At 39.5% G+C, this 16,348-nt stretch overlaps 1 protein-coding gene across 4 annotated transcripts in view; it reads left to right on the forward strand.

Annotated features, from left to right (window-relative positions):
- Window positions 1–16,348, forward strand: part of CFI (complement factor I) — a 790,564-nt gene that overhangs the window by 440,802 nt on the left and 333,414 nt on the right. The gene's annotated exons all lie outside the window — the stretch shown is intronic.

The raw sequence follows: 16,348 nt of genomic DNA on the forward strand, positions 1-16,348 counted from the left end.
GTAAAATATCTGGTTTTCTGAAATGCTTATTTTCTTTAATAAATCGTTATGAGTACAGAATATTAAATGCTTCTTTTCCTTTAATAAATTCTTATGATATTAAATATTAATGAGTACCATAAAACATATGTATAATAGTTAAATATTGGAAGTGCTTTACTAAAGTAGGAACAGCTTACAGTAAGTTAAATTGGTCATGAATCAAGAGGAAGTACCTTAGTGGTTAACACAGCCTGCTAATGGGTATGGCTCTAGCTAGGCTTGCTAAGACTAAAACTTCAGTTTAAATGCCTGATGAGTGCATGTTTGAGCAGCAATGTGTGAGGTAACAGTAAGTTTCAAATAGTTAAAAAGGCGGGGGTAGATTTAGATCAGGAAAACAAATCACCAGTAGATTTAGGACAGGGAGAAAACACTGCACTTAATAAACTAGTCACGCAACTGTAGAAACACAACACTTCAGCATAGAGCAAAAATGAAATGAGCAAAAGCTGTTTATCTCCAAACATAACAGAATTCAACAAGTGACCATAAGTGCAGAAGAAATAATTTACCTTCCCCCTTTACAGTTTTACAATGAGGTCAAATGCCATTTGGGGCTTTTTCAGCATATGCATACTGAATAAAACCCTCTAAAGTCTTGTAGCAAAGATTTTACATAGGAATTTACCTTTCATGATAAACATACTACCAAGTATCTATTGGCAGTATGCCATCCTTTACGGTATGGAAGAGCTGTCATCAGGGAAAAGGGAATTGCTGCTGTCTTCATCAGTACACCATATTAAATGTTTTTGATTCACGAATCATCATTTTTTTTTTTCTAAAACCCAATTATCTATCTATGGCGTGCCCTGAGCATCCAGACTAATGACAACACTCGGAAGATGTTTTTTGTCTGATTGGCTGCATGCTTTTGCTACATGTTCAAGGCTCACTTCCATATGAAGTGAATTATGAAGGGTCTGCCAAAAGATTTGTGATCTAAGAGGGAGATGCAACCTCCTCAATCAAATTGTGAGGGGTACCAGTACCACATAGTATTGTTTCTAATACAAGTTACACTATTTGTGGACATCCTCATGGCACAGGGGCATACAAATTTTTCTGAAATTTTTCTTTCCTGATACAGAATAACATGAAGAAAATTTCATTTAACAAGAATAAAACTGTTCAAAATGTCTAATGAGAACTGATGACCTTTAACTATAGATGGAAGTCAAGTATACCACTAAAAGCCTTGCTTTGTGCATTAAACTGTAGGTAGCTTTGAAGGCCAACTCTGAACTCATTGTGAAATTCTTACTAGGGGCAGAGTAGCTTTATTCCAAGACAATGGGGCTTTTCATAATCATGTCCTCTGCTAGTCCCAAGCTTTGAGTTGAGAATCGTTAAAAATTCAAGAAAATCACCTGACCTGAGTTCCCTCAACAGTTCTTCTATACTACTTTTAATTCAAATGGGATTGGGAGATGCATGTTCTCATGGAAAGTTTATATGTGGTTCTTCATCACCTAGTCCTGCCTTTTTCTGACTATAACTACTTCTACAGTTTCATGTGGAATTTTTTTGAAAAGAACCTACAGTACAAATGTACAAAAATGGTGGGCATGCTCCTTAGAGCAATGTTTCTAGTGCCATTATTGAAATAGAAGAGGCAGCATTTTCAAAATTAAAGGAAATACATTTTTTGCTAGATGAATGCTAAATTCGCCACTTCCTGACTTTTCTGCTAACATGGCAGTAAGTGAGAACAAGGGGCCTACTTAAACTACTAAGTGCATTTTTTCTTAACTTGCTTTTCTCTGACTTTATCATGTATTATAACAGACCACGTCATTGCAACTGCATCCCGAGTGTAACTGGTCTTGAGCAACATGGCATTAGTTTTGGAGGTATTTAGATCTGGTGATGTCATACAGTTTTGGCAAGTAGTGACTAGGTCACAGTTAATTCTGACATCAATTTGATTGAACTGTAAACATTCTTTGGTAATAATGGTGATGTTTCCCATACAGAAATATACTTTAAGCCATGTATTTTTTCGACAGTGGTGCAATTATTCGTTTTATGAATAAGAGACACAGATAGCTACCCAAGAGGAATTCTTATTCGGTAGGTTACAAGTAGAATTTGCCATATGTTGTGTAACAGTATCTACAGTGTTTATCTTATTTCTTTTCCTTAATTAAACAGATAGTAAATACATTTCATGTAAACAAAAACAAGTTTTACCAATGTGCTTTACCCAATACTGCATTCAGTGGTATCAGAATAAGGCAGGCATAAAGTTATGGGCATTTGCTAAAGAAATATGAAAAATAACAGTTCAAAGAGTACAAGCTCATTTTTTTAGGACAGGAGAAAAACAAACATATACACACAGATTGTGCTGCCTGTCAAACCAGCACAAGCCTACTCCCAAAATAAATTCAAACACCTTCCTACTGGCAGGATTATCAACAGAATATATCCAGGTTACCTCAGGTATGTACATTTTGCAAGGACATTTTTATCATTGCTGTTTAAAGGAACGTATCTGCTCAATACAGAGACATATCTGTCTTTGTTAAAGAAAAACACACTTTCTTTCTTTCTTTCTTTCTTTATTTTTACATTTGTTGACCAGGTGAGTATATTGATCCAAGAACCTCTTTCAGATGTGACCTGGGCCTAGAAGGCACTTTTACAACTTCAAATTCACAGTATTTACAGATGAGTACTGCCTTTCATGAGACGTAAGTACAAAAATGCACAATATATGCAAAATATACAGTACAATAAATTATCATATATATATATATATATATATATATATATATATATATATATATATATATATGTGTGTGTGTGTGTGTGTGTGTGTGTGTGTGCGTGTGTGTGTGTGTGTGTGTGTGTGTGGTACAAAGCATTGAGAGATACTACTCATAGTGAGGATGAATAGACCAGCCACACTCAGGATGCAGTGCTAAGATAGCTGCAACCAAAGAAATTGTTTATTGCGGGAAAAGGCAAAGAAAAAAGAGAGGAGTGACTTTGTGAAAATTATAGTATAAGGCATTACTGAGGAAAGTTTGATGAGAAGAAGTGGTGGGCTGTCATAAGAGATTGGATATGGGAAAGACATACATGGAATAGGTTATGAGTAGGGGGTGTATGTGCACTACCTATTATTATCGAGGTACTGACCTTGGAAGTCTTTTTGCTATTCTTTATTCTTTTTTATTTTTGTTTTCTGAATGTCTTGAGAGAATTATCAGTGCAGACGTTTTGAGGTACTTTGTTCCAATATTGTGGTGCTTTTACAGATTTACCATTACGATATGACTTTTACTGTCATGTTTGGGATACTAAGAGGCCCAGTGGTATTCATGGCTGCTCTCTGAGATTGTTCTTCAAAACAGATTAAGGCACCAAAATAGTCATTGCTTTGACACCTACTTTGCCAACCTTTTGAAACTGCTTACACGCTTTGCAGTGCACTCATATATTTTGCAACATCTAGACAATAAAAATGCCCCTTTGCCTATGCTCCCCATTATAGAGGTTTAGACTGCCAACCAACAGCCCTCTTACACCAATGTGTGACACTAGGTAGTCACTTCTTATGTAGTTGTGCCGTGCTGACTACACTGAGGTTACCTTGTCTCTTTCTTTGATAATGTTACTCTTCTGAGTTGTTAATCAGATTCTCATGTCCTCGATCAAGATACCAAGTACTTTCTCCTTTATACTAAGGTAAACTGATATAGCTTGACATCTACTCATCAAATTATGAAAGTGAGTTCTTATTTTTGCAATGAAATCACCTTTCTCCTATATTTCACTAAATCTTTTCCTATAAGCTTCAGGTGTAAAAACATTCATATAAGCAGTCTTTAGCATTAATTAGTCTATACTTCATCAGTGAACATTTTACTTAAATTATACATAACTTTACCTGAAAGCAGAGGGGTTAAAAAACTTACCCACTACCCCTGGGCAGTTTGGTGCTGATTACACACGTTTAAATGCCAGAATAAAATGATCAAAAGCATCCATTTTGTATACCTATAAAATGATTCAGTACTGATCTTAGCATCTAGGACTGGGTTCCACTGATCATGTGCTTCTGGAAGAAAAGAATAAGATGTTCTTCATGTTTCACTGTTGCAGTTATTACATTTGGGTAATCTGCTTGCAAGTTGCCCTCAGTTGGCCTGATTAACAAAGTCTTGGGTCCTGCATCAGTTGCTATCCCTTCTTCCATGACGTCAGGTTGTCAGGGTTATAAAACATGCAGCTGATGCCATTACATCAGTCTTTCTTGCTGTGCAGTGCCCAAAGCAGAAGCAGTTCGCAAGTGCCAGTCGGCCGACTCCTGAAATTTTCGTTTTCGAGTTTCAGAACAAAGTCTTCAACTAAAGCTAAGTACCTCGTTGGGGAAACTTTTTCTTGCTCCTTACCGATGTCAGTAAAAGTTAATAATTGCATTACTTGTGGAAAGCAAATACCTCATAAAGATTTTCATTCGTACTGTATTCCTTGCCTAGGCCCTGACCACGACGTACCTTGCTGTCGGTTTTGTGCTTTATTTAATCAGCGCACTATCTGTCGTTGCTATATTTATGCCTCTAAATATTTCGATTCTTGGTTTAATTATCCAGAAATGTCATCAGTTAGCCATCCGACTTCCGGGATTCTGTAAAAAACACAAAGATAAAGACAGAGACAGGCCGCTGAGCATCAAAACAGTCGACGACGCTTCTTCTAAGCCAGTCGCCAGTTCTCAGTGAGGTGCTTTCACAGCCCCTGATACCCGCTACTTCTGATGCGCAGGCCTCTACTGAGACCCATTCGGAGTCCGGTATGCTGCGAGATGCTTCAACTATGGAACCCACGGATGTCTCTATCTTGGATTGGTCTAGGAGCCGCTGTGCAGGCACCGACTTCTGAGGGTGCATTCAGGCCTACGGACTTGAATATTAAATCAATGCCTTCTTCATTACTTAGGCCTAAATCTCGATCCATGTCTAAAAAACCGATGCCCAGACCACATGCTCAGGCCTCTATGCCTAAAAAACAAATGATAAGAATGGCTGAAGATCTAATAACTCTAATCAGGGGTAGCCATCCCCTCCCCTTCTAAGAGGCCTAGGACTGAGGTTGATTATGAATCTTCTGATCTGGTTTCTGTTTTTTATGACTCTTTTGATGACCTGGATTTCTCCTTATTTACTTATGAGGATTCTGATGCAGGAGACTCTATTCCCTCTGCTTCCCCTCCTGAGGACTTTTCTTTTGGGGAAACCTTACATTCTCTAAGGGAGCAATTCCACTGGGAAAGCCAGGATTACAATGATTCAAATAAGAAGCTTAAGGATTTACTTCTCTTACCTCAGCATAGGCCTTTAGCTATTCCTCCTGTACTGGACATTGTTGATGATGCTTTCTCGGAATCCAATTTAGCCCCTGATTCCCAGCCTCCTGCTCACACAAAAACCTGACAGATACTACAGGGTCCCTGAGTCCCACAGGTTCCTTTTCAAAAATCCTATTGCAGATCCAGAGACTATTTCAAAGGGGCCCAAGGGCATTAAGGCTTCTACTGCTAAAAATCCTACCCCTTCTGATAGAGACTCCAGGGTGCTGGATAAATAGGGTAAGAAGGTTTACACTTCTGCAACCTTGGCCATTAGGGCTTTAAACTGCCAGTTTCATATGTTAAAATATCAGCAACATGCTATTGGACTGCTCAAACAGAAAATTATGTTGATTCCTCACTATGTGGAAAATAAAGAATTACAGGATTTAATGCATTCTGCCGAACAAGTTGGAAAATATACTTTGCAATGTGGTTTTGATTCATTAGAGGCCTCTTGTAGGGTTGCTGTTACTGGGTCTGTGCTCAGAAGGCATGTTTGGCTTAAGGAGCAAACTTTGCCTGATCATGTTAAAGCTAAATTTTTGGATGCTCCTTTAAATCGGGATTCCTGTTTGGCGACAAGGCTGAGGAAGTTCTTAAAAAGATGGAAGATAAAGCTAAATCAATGCAAACTGTTAAAGACTTTTTACAAGTTCAGTCTCCTAGATTTAGTAGGCACTGGCCCTCTAAAAATGGGTCCTTTCCAGCCGCTTCCAGATCTTCTCAAGCCAAACCCAGACACAGCAAAAAACCCAGGTTTCAGTCACAGGGGACTCACATAACTAAGCAGTGGAGGGCCTCCACTTCCAAATCTGGGAATAATAAGACTCCCCCCTATGGTAAACTGTCTCAATGACTTCCTTTTAAAATTTCCAAGCACTTATCATCTGACTGCTCCTTTGGGGGGAAAGATTGCTCTTCATGTAAAGAATTGGGAACTCATTACCCAGGACAAATGGGTTTCAAATATAGTGTCCCATGGATACAGATTTCACTTCCACACATTGCCAACACCAAGTGGATGGCTGGACCTACCCCCAAATCAGTGAGCAGAGCCACAAAAACAAGTACTTTCTCTCTTAAGCATGGGGGCTATTCAACTGGTACCAGAAGAGGAAAAGGGACAAGGTTTCTACTCAAGACTTTTCCTGGTACCCAGAAAAGATAATTCATGGTGTCCTATCCTAGACCTGTCTACTCTAAACACCTTTTTGGAGATTCCAAAATTCAAGATGCTGACTCTTCACCAATTACTTGCTATGCTAGGCAAAGATGCCTGGTTGGCAACACTAGATTTAAAAGAAGCATACCTGCACATCCCAATCAGGGAATCTTGCAGAAGATACCTAAGCTTCAAAGCAGGCTACACGGACCATCAGTTCTCTGCAGTGCCATATGGCTTATCTACTGCACCTAGGGTATTCACAAAGTGCCTAGCTCCAGTTACGGCATTTTGCAGGCAAAGAAATATTCAAATATACCCATACCTGGATGATTGTCTAATTCAAGCAGAAAGCCAGGACATACTTTTGAATCATCTGGCCTTTGTAAAAAGGGTTCTAACTTGTCTAGGGTACACCATAAATGAAAAGAAATCACAACTGGTACCCTGTCAACAAATTATATTCTTGGGAGCAAGCTTGAATACAACTTCCCAGATGGCTTACCTCATGCCAGAAAAGCAAATTCATTTGACAACTTACTTCAAACAAGTGGCCACAAAACCCCTGCTATCTGCAAGACAAATACTGCAAGTCTTGGGGTTCAAGGCCTCCTGCATTCTTCTAATTCCATATGCAAGACTGCATATGAGGAAACTACAGTTGTATCTAAAAAGCCTATGGTGTCAACATTCTCAAAACCTAGAAACAACGATTCCTATCATACCTTGCCTACGCCTAGAGTTCCTTTGGTGGGCAGAGGCCTGCCACCAAAACAAGGGACTACCTTTCACACCACCCCCTGCCACTCAAACCCTAACAACAGATGCATCAGACTATGCATGGGGGGGCTCACCTGGCAGGGAAGTGCATTCAGGGCAAATGGAACCCAAGTCAAATGCACCTGCATATCAATCAAAAAGAAATGTTAGCTGTACAGAATGCTCTGACAGCCTTCAAGGACCACATTCTTCCAGGACAACTAATGGTAAAGACAGACAGCACCACTGTTATGTGGTACATAAACAAGCAGGGGGGTACACATTCTTACCCCCTCTGCAGACTAGCCATGGCATTGCGGAACACAGCCTTGAGCTACCAAGTGCACCTACAAGCTCAATTCCTGCCAGGAAAATTAAATACACTGGCAGACAGACTAAGCAGAAACCTCATGGACCACACGAGTGGAAACTGGAACCAAGGATTTTCAACATGTTGACAAGCAAATGGGGGAGCCCAGATATAGACCTGTTTGCCTCTCCCCAGAACTACCATTTGGGCAAATTTTGCACAAGGACTCCCCACAAACAAGCCTGGAAAGTGCATGCTCTGTCCTTCAGCTGGAAAAGCCTATCAGTCTATGCCTTCCCCCCTCTGCCTCTGCTCTCCAAAGTACTACTAAAAGTCAAACAGGACAAACCAAGGATGATTTTGATTGCTCCAGACTGGCTGCACCAACACTGGTGTACCCCCTCCTGTGCAGTGTGTCACGGTTATCTCCATGGCACCTGCCTCAGACTCCTTCCCTGCTGTCTCAGCAGGAGAACCAGATTCTGCACCCTCAGCTACCAACACTGAACCTTGCAGCCTGGCTAATTACTTAATCTCTCCTTTACCATCCCTCAGCAAACCTGTGATGGATATCATTTTAGAGGCAAGGAGGCCTAGTACTAGAAAATCTTATGCTGAAAAATGGAAAAGATTCTGTGCCTGGAGCCAATCTCAAGGGATGAGTACAGCAGCGCCCAATATACCTCAGATTTTACAATACTTAACTGAGATGCTTCACAAGGGCCTGTCTTTTTTCCTCCATTAAAATCCATGCCTCAGCCATTTCAGCTCATTACAACACGGAACCTCCCCTCTTCTCTCATCCACTGTTCAAGCAGTTCCTCAGAGGGGCCAAAAATTTGAGACCAGCCAGGAGAACTCCAACCCCAGCCTGGGACCTTAACTTTGCCTTGGAGAAACTCACGCTACCTTCATTCGAGCCAGTTGCTACTGCAGACTTAAAATTTCTTTCTTGGAAAACAGCTTTCCTTTTAGCAATCACTTTAGCTAGAAGGGTAACTGAATTATAGGCCCTTATGGCAGTAGAGCCTTTCATCATCTTTCATGCGGACAGGGTGTCACTCAGAACCAATCCATCCTTCATGCCCAAGGTGGTATCCAGTGTGGCACTTAATCAGTCCATTCATTTGCCAACCTTCTTTCCCAATCCACAGAATAAAGTGGAACGGATACTGCATTCCTTAGATGTGCACAGACAACTTAGATTCTACTTGGACAGGACTAAGCCTCAAAGGAAATCTGAACAACTGCTGGTAACATTTGCTGCAGGAGCAGAGGGGAAGGCTATTTCAATGCAAACCATTTCTAAATGGATAAACAATTGCATTCATTTCTGCTATAAGCACCATGGAAAACCTATCCCCCAGGGGATCAGACCTCACTCCACCAGGGCTGCATCTACCTCTACAGCCTTTCTCAGAGGCGTCCCTACCAGGGACATCTTAGAAGCTGCTATCTGGAGTTCTGTACATACTTTCACCAAGCATTATCATTTGCCAATTTTCTCTAAATCCAGAGCTGGCTTTGTCACTGCAGTCTTGCAGGGCATTATAGCTGGCCCTAATGCTATCTAAACTCCTCCTTCTCCCAACCATAGCTTTGGGAATCTACCCAAATGTAATGACTGCAACAGTGAAACACAAAGAACGTAGTACAGTTGTGTACACTTACCATAAATGTAGATTTTCGAGTGTATTCACTGTTGCATTCCTGGTTACCCTCCCTCCAGCCCCCTAACTTCTTTTGGCTATACCTCTACTTTCCTTTAGCATGCTTAAAAGCCTTTTTGGTGTATTTGCTTTTTTTGTTGGAGGTATATTTTGGTCTTTTATGTTTAATTGCTTCCCATTAGGGGGCACCTGACATCTGGGGCAAGAAAAACTGATGTAATGGCATCGGCTGCATGTTTTATACCCCTGACGACCTGACATCATGGAAGAAGGGACAGCAACTGATGCAGGATCCAAGACTTTGTTAATCAGGCCGACTGAGGGCAACCTGCAAGCAGATTACCCAAATGTAATGACTGCAACGGTGAATACACTCTAACATCTACATTTATGGTAAGTGTACACAACTGTACTTTCTCATTCATGTTCATGTTCCTCCTCCCACTTCTTTACCTCAAGCTTTATCATTCTTTCAGCTCCTCAAGATCTTTTAGTTACAGCTCCAGCTTCAGTTTTTTTCTTTCTTTACCAGAGGCATTTTTAAGTCATTTGAGAATGGACTGATTTACTTTGCTGCATGCTGCCCTGCATTCACACCCCCTGACCAGGCTGACTCCAGGTTCAACAGACTCAATTGTAGCTGCACACAAGGTTGTTATCATCTCTTCCTTGGTCATACAAGCAGGTTAGACTCCCTTCAGCTTTCATTCTTTATTAATCTGTGACTTTGACATATTTTCATACTCAGCAGGGTCCATTGTTATCTGTTTCCAGCTGCTCTATCTAAAAAAGAATAAGACAACTGCTGTGTAATGTATGTTATTGTACATTTACCTTGCAGATGTGAAGATACACTCACATTCTGGAGGTAAAGCCATTTTACACACTGCACAAGTTCAGTTCACAATATCCACACCACATTAAACTAATATAATGTATTATAGTATGGAAGTAAAATCTATACTGCTAGCAGCAGCTAATATCTGATGGATGGCAGTATATTCCTACCAGCTGCCACAAATTTAATAGAAGGTGGTCATTGGCTACAGTCCAACAACCTGTATTGCTGACCACCAAATATTTTGAGGGGTGAGTGGCCCTAAGATCATAAAGTCTACACTTACACTTTGACTAATAGCAAACAGCAAACACCTGCCACACCCAAGTATGCTTTAGGCAGTACAGCTACAGAACAGAATCATTAGCTCCCCAGGATTTCACTCTACTCAGAATGAACCCAATGTCTTTCAGACACTAATTACTAACAGTAATTGAAACTTACCCAATATTATTTTGCATACAAATTCGCACAATATCTTTCAGCAGATGTTAATGTTATATCCACCACCAGTATCACCTGTTCTGTATTACCCACATCGAGAAATCTAGAACATAGTTATTGGTTGATCTTAAAATAAGGCAACTGTTAAATATTTCTTTGGTAGCAACAGAGTGAACAGTAACTCTTCATTGGGCTGAAGATGATGTGAGATTATATCTGTTCAATGCCCATAACCTTTAAGGTAATAAATCACCAAGTGCAAGTCTTTAAAGCTGGGCAATGTAATTCTTTACTTGGAAAAAATGAAATTATATAAAGCAATTTGCAAACTGAAATAAATAAAATTATGCAATGCGCATTGTAAAATAATATACACGAATCACTGTATACATGCAGAGTGAAATGCCAAATAAATGGTTTAAATACACAGATAATAAAAAAGAATTCTAACTGGCAGCTGATCCTTTAACTACCGACAGGTAAATGATTTACTGAATTTGAATTACCTCTGACTTAGATGTCCAAACAGCAGATGAATTCCAGACAGGGGCGACCCGTGCTATTGGACTGCCGGACTGCAGCCCCCCCCCAGCTGTAAAAAAAAAGAAAGAAAAGAAAATACAAAGAAAGAAAATAAAATAAAAAAAGATTGCAAATAGCGGACCTTTGCGCATGCGCACTAGCAGCATTTCCGATATCCAGACTGCTGCTGAGACAGTCTGGAGCATGTGCAGACTCTCTCAGCGCAGTCCGGATTAAGAAGCATTCAAGTGCAGAGATCCCAGAAGTCTATGCAGTTGTAACTGCATAGACTGTCACTGGAAAGGGATCGGACTGCAACATCGGCAGGCTGGGAGTCTCGTCGGGGAAGGACATCTCGCAGGCTTGTAGTGCTCCAACGAACAAGTGGAAGGATTTAATGCTCCAATGGACGAAGCTGGATTTAGTGCTGCAATAAACGGACCTGTCCCAGGTAGTGTGTGTGTGTGTCTGTGTAAAATGCCCCAGGTGCTACATGGTGGTGGGTAGAGAATAAGGCTTGAACCTTGGGCCCAGGTGGCAAGAGCCTGAATTCCCTACCCACCACCATTTGTAAAAATGTTGCAGATTTATCCCTCATACTTGTTCTGTTCTTCATAAAATCTGTGGTTTCTGTATTTTTGTGTCCTTGCAAAGCTAGTAGTGCATTGGTGCAGTGGTAGCATTGTTGCCTGACAGCTACATGTTCTCTGGTTTGATTCTTGGCTGGGGTGCCTTACCTTCTGTGTGGAGTCTGTATGCCCTCCCTGTTTTTGTTTCCTCTAGTGTTCTCCCATCTTACAAAGACGTGTCTGTCTGGAGTGATTCTCCCTGGGCTTCTGCTAAACATTAGTTTTTGTTCAAAGTCAGACTTTCCTGGTTAACAAATGTTAAAAATGACACACATGTGAATATCAGACTTCATATTCTTCAGAAAGTCCATGGTAATACAAAAGCTTTTATTCTAGCAATTTTCTAAGTGCATAAGATGGATATTTGAAATTTGTCCCTATTTTTGGGACTGTATTCCCCCATTATTGGCTTCATCCAGGTTTTGTGCTAAGGTTGAGAGCTGAACTGAATTCACTGAATATGTTTGGGGGCTATATTCCCCAATTACTGGCTTTGTCCGAGTGTTTTTTGACAAGAGGTTGAAAACTATGGTGAGAACTGAATTCACTGAATGTTTGGGAGCTGTATTCACCCATTATTGGCTTTGTTCAGGTGTTTTGTGCTAAGAGGTTGACAGCTGTGCTATGGTGAGAACTGAATTCACTAAATGGTAGCCATTTAAGTTTCACAAAACAGCTGATTTGGCATAATGGTATGTTGCTCTGACTGTTTTGCACAGGGTCCTGGGTTTAAGGCTTGGCAGTGAAATGTATGGTGGTAACACAGCATTTTATTCTAGCAACTTTCCAACATTATACAAGCAATGTTTAAAATGTATCCCTGGTTTTTGGGCTTTTGTCCCCCCCCCCCCAACAATAAACTTTGGCTTTTTCCAGATTTCTTTGTGCTGCAAAGTTCAGAGATACAACTGAGTGAGTAGATTTTACAAGGAGCTGAGAGCTGCAGTGGAGCAAAAGTTTAGTGCTGCTTATGCTGAGTCTGCTTGCATTGTTAATAGCACAACAGGTACTATACTTGCTTTTGATGCAGAAGACTGTGGGTTCTACTCCCAAAGTAGATAGATGCATCACTGATACTGTACTGTGTTGCAAAAGAGGTGGATGCTGCACTCCTTTTTGGTGAAGATACCTAGTAACTATGAACCTGTTATCAGTTTGCCATCCATTCCCTATTGCAATTTTGCTAGCTTATCATTTATGGTAACAGGAACTTTATTTGTAGATGAAACAATGAAATACAAAGTTGTTTACTAGCAGCAACCTCTTCATTAGTTACAGATCTCTTTAATGTAGAATTATTTAGATGACTTTTACTTCTTCAGAGATTGTGCATATGTACTGATACTGGCGGACTGTAGAAGTTTGAGTAGACTTTTATGATGGAAATGTTCTGAATTGGGCAGTTTTGTCATTACTGGTGCATGCATTTTGTTTCATTGTTTACTGGAAAAATTTAAAAACAATAAATTTAAAACACCCTCTAAAACTATACTTTATTGTTCAAGGAATATAATTTAATACAATCAGGAAGGTGTATGAAAGAGCATGTGTATGTTTCATGTGCAAGGGGCCTGTGATTTGAAAACAGCCCAAACCTAAAGTTAATCTGCCACTGGTGAAATGTATTTTCTTTGAATGTGGGTTTCAATGCTGTTTCAGTGATTGTGAGCTTTCAAGGGCAGAGACGTTTTAATGCTAAGTCTATTCTCATTGTGAGACTGCATTGCTTTGTTTAGCAGATATGATATCTATTAGTGTTTGTGCTGTAAAATGCAAAATAAAACTTTTAAATGAAGTCCAAATCATCACAGAAGTAAAGCAGTATGCACATTAGTGTTTATGGTAAATGGAGTGAAATAGCCAAGTAATGGTTCATTGGAATGGCTGTAGGGGAGGAAGCTCCATTCGACCATGATTTTGTGAGGGAGGAAGGGCAGCAAACTCAGACAGCCCTGGCTGAACTATACCTCTCAACTGTCCAGATTTCTGCAGAATAAATAGATTTTTGCTTCTTATTTTTCGTTTGTTCCTCATAAAATTTGTGGTTTTCTGTCAAATCATTTAGGAATGAAGTCACTAAATAATGACAGACACTGAGTTTCAGACTTCATAACCTTCAGAAAAATGCATGCTAAAGCAAGACCTGTTATTCGATCAACTGTCAGTTTATACAAGAGCAATTTTTAGTACTGTTTATATGTTCCCCCCATATATTTGGCCTTGTCCAGATTTCCGGCATTAACAGGTTGAGAGGTACATGCAAATAAATTGCTTTATAGAATTAGGCATATCCAAACCTCTCAACTGTCCCCAATTTTGGCTCAAAATGTTTCCCTTCCCCTAATAATCCCTCTGCAAAATGGCAATTTTGGAAGAAAACATGAAGGGTTTACAATTAATAAATAACTGTAATAATCAGTTATAGATTACTTTTATTTCAGAAATGCATGTAGATTCTTTTATTTTGTCAGCTGCTCAAGTTAGCAGTAATAATATTAAAAAGTGTCCCTTCTTTGACAGGTTCCCAGCTATATTGTGTGGCTATTTTATATTTTTGAATCACATTTTTGGTCCATTTTTCATAAAATTGTGTTTTTTTTTGGCAAATTAGTGTCAAATCATTAAAGACTGAAGTTAGAAAATAATGACAGACATTTCAGTTTCAGATTTCATTTTTATTTATTTATTTATTTTTATTTAACATTTGTTGACCGGGAAAGTCCGACTAGGTTCCACAGAGCCTGTTTTCAGCGGAGGCCCCGGGAGAAATGCTCCAGATGCATGTCTTTGGAATGTGGGAGGAAACCGAAGTACCCGGAGGAAACCCACGCGAACACAGGGAGAACATGCAAACTCCACACAGAAGGCACCCCAGCCGAGAATCGAACCAGAGAACCTCTTGCTGTGATATGTGGTATGAATTTCATACCATTCAGAAAATTCATACTAATGCAAGACCTACTATTCTATTATCTTTCTAAGTTTATAAGAGCAATATTTAAAAATTGTCCTTATTTTTGGGCCTTTGTCCCACTTCTATGTATGGCTTTGTCCAGATTTCTTGCTCTGAGGTTGAGAGGTATGACAAATGTCAGGGCCATCGCAGTCAGCCAGAGACATTTCAAATTGTGACATACTTATTGCACCCCACTCCCCCATGTAGTGACTCTGGATGTGTCCAAGCAAGGCAAGGAGCAGTTATGCAGTGTAAATGTGCAGAATATCCCCCCATCCAAGGTAGACACAAGTACTATAATGGCTTTTCATCTGTCCTTGATTTTGCAGAATGTTATGGTTTCTGTCATATTTTTATACGGTTGATTTATGCTTATTATTATTCAGAAAGTGCCTGCTGCTCTGTGTTTAAGTAGCAGTGCTTTAATGACCATCTGGTAAGCTTGTCTGAGATTGTAAGATGCAAGTAAGTTTTAATAAGCATACTGTTAAAGAATTGCCAACATTGAAAGCCTTTCTGTTGCCATGCAGAGAATACCTACATAACTATATAACATATAAGCCTTGGGTACTGAAATGCATATGACAGTATTTGTAATAAAGGACAGGATTACATTATTTTAAGAGCTCATTACAGGCTTTACCTGCAAACTAAACAGAATGCCAATCTATCGTGTGTGGTCCATATCCTATGCAGTAATCCTTTAAGCAATGTATATTGAGCTTGTTTCCTGTTTGCTTTACATTTTTTACTTTGATCATGTTTTCCCCATGAAACAATTAGATAGTTGCTGTCAGGCAGCAGGTCTTTTTTGGATAAGAAACATTTTTATAAGTGGGGGTATCACAGAGATTGCTACTTTCAGCATGTTACTTGGTACTTTAATGAAGCTGAATATAAATTATAATTAGAACTGGAGTACAAGATGAAGTGGTTTGAGTTGAGTGCTGCTTGTTTTTTTATACTTGATTTTGACTGGCATTCCAGTAATGTATTTAAAAGGTAATTTATTTTTTCATGCCTCACAACCTTTTTGTTTCCATCTAGATATTAAGTAAGCTGTCATGCAGCCAATGGATTGAAATATGTTTTTTCTTTTATACTTCATTTTGTCTTAATTGGACTCATGATGGTTTGGCACCCAGGGCAGAGTATTTAATTAAAGTTACAGTTTTTGTGGTTTTGAGCGTAGCTCTTCCCCTTTCTAGTTGGCCACACCCATTCCCATTGACCCCACCCTTTCAGCTGTCTCCTGCAGCTCCCCTTTGATTTGAAGTCACCAGCCGCCACTGATTCCAGATTATCACTTTACTTGTGGACAGTCTAGAAGCAAGGCTCTATTTGTCTTGAAAAACAGCTTCTCTTTCTCTACATGAAAGATTCCCAGTCAAGTATTTTCCTTTTTTTTATTCAGTTTTAATATAATATTTCCTGTCTCCACAGTCACAGATAGAAATAACACATTCTTTTGAACTAACATTTCAATGAGCATTAAGCTTTATACATTTCATGTGTGTGTGCATTTCATGAGCCAGTTTCATTGTTTGTCATCTTGGCTGCATTTTCATCGATCCAATTCATGTTTTACAAAATGTAGAATTTATTGGAAGCAGCAACCAGAGTTTTAGTTGAATAGTTTTCTTCTTTTTTCTTT

This window comes from Protopterus annectens, chromosome 2.part1 (genome assembly GCF_019279795.1).
Source record: "Protopterus annectens isolate FY-2018-M chromosome 2.part1, PAN1.0, whole genome shotgun sequence".
Classification (NCBI taxonomy): domain Eukaryota; kingdom Metazoa; phylum Chordata; order Ceratodontiformes; family Protopteridae; genus Protopterus; species Protopterus annectens.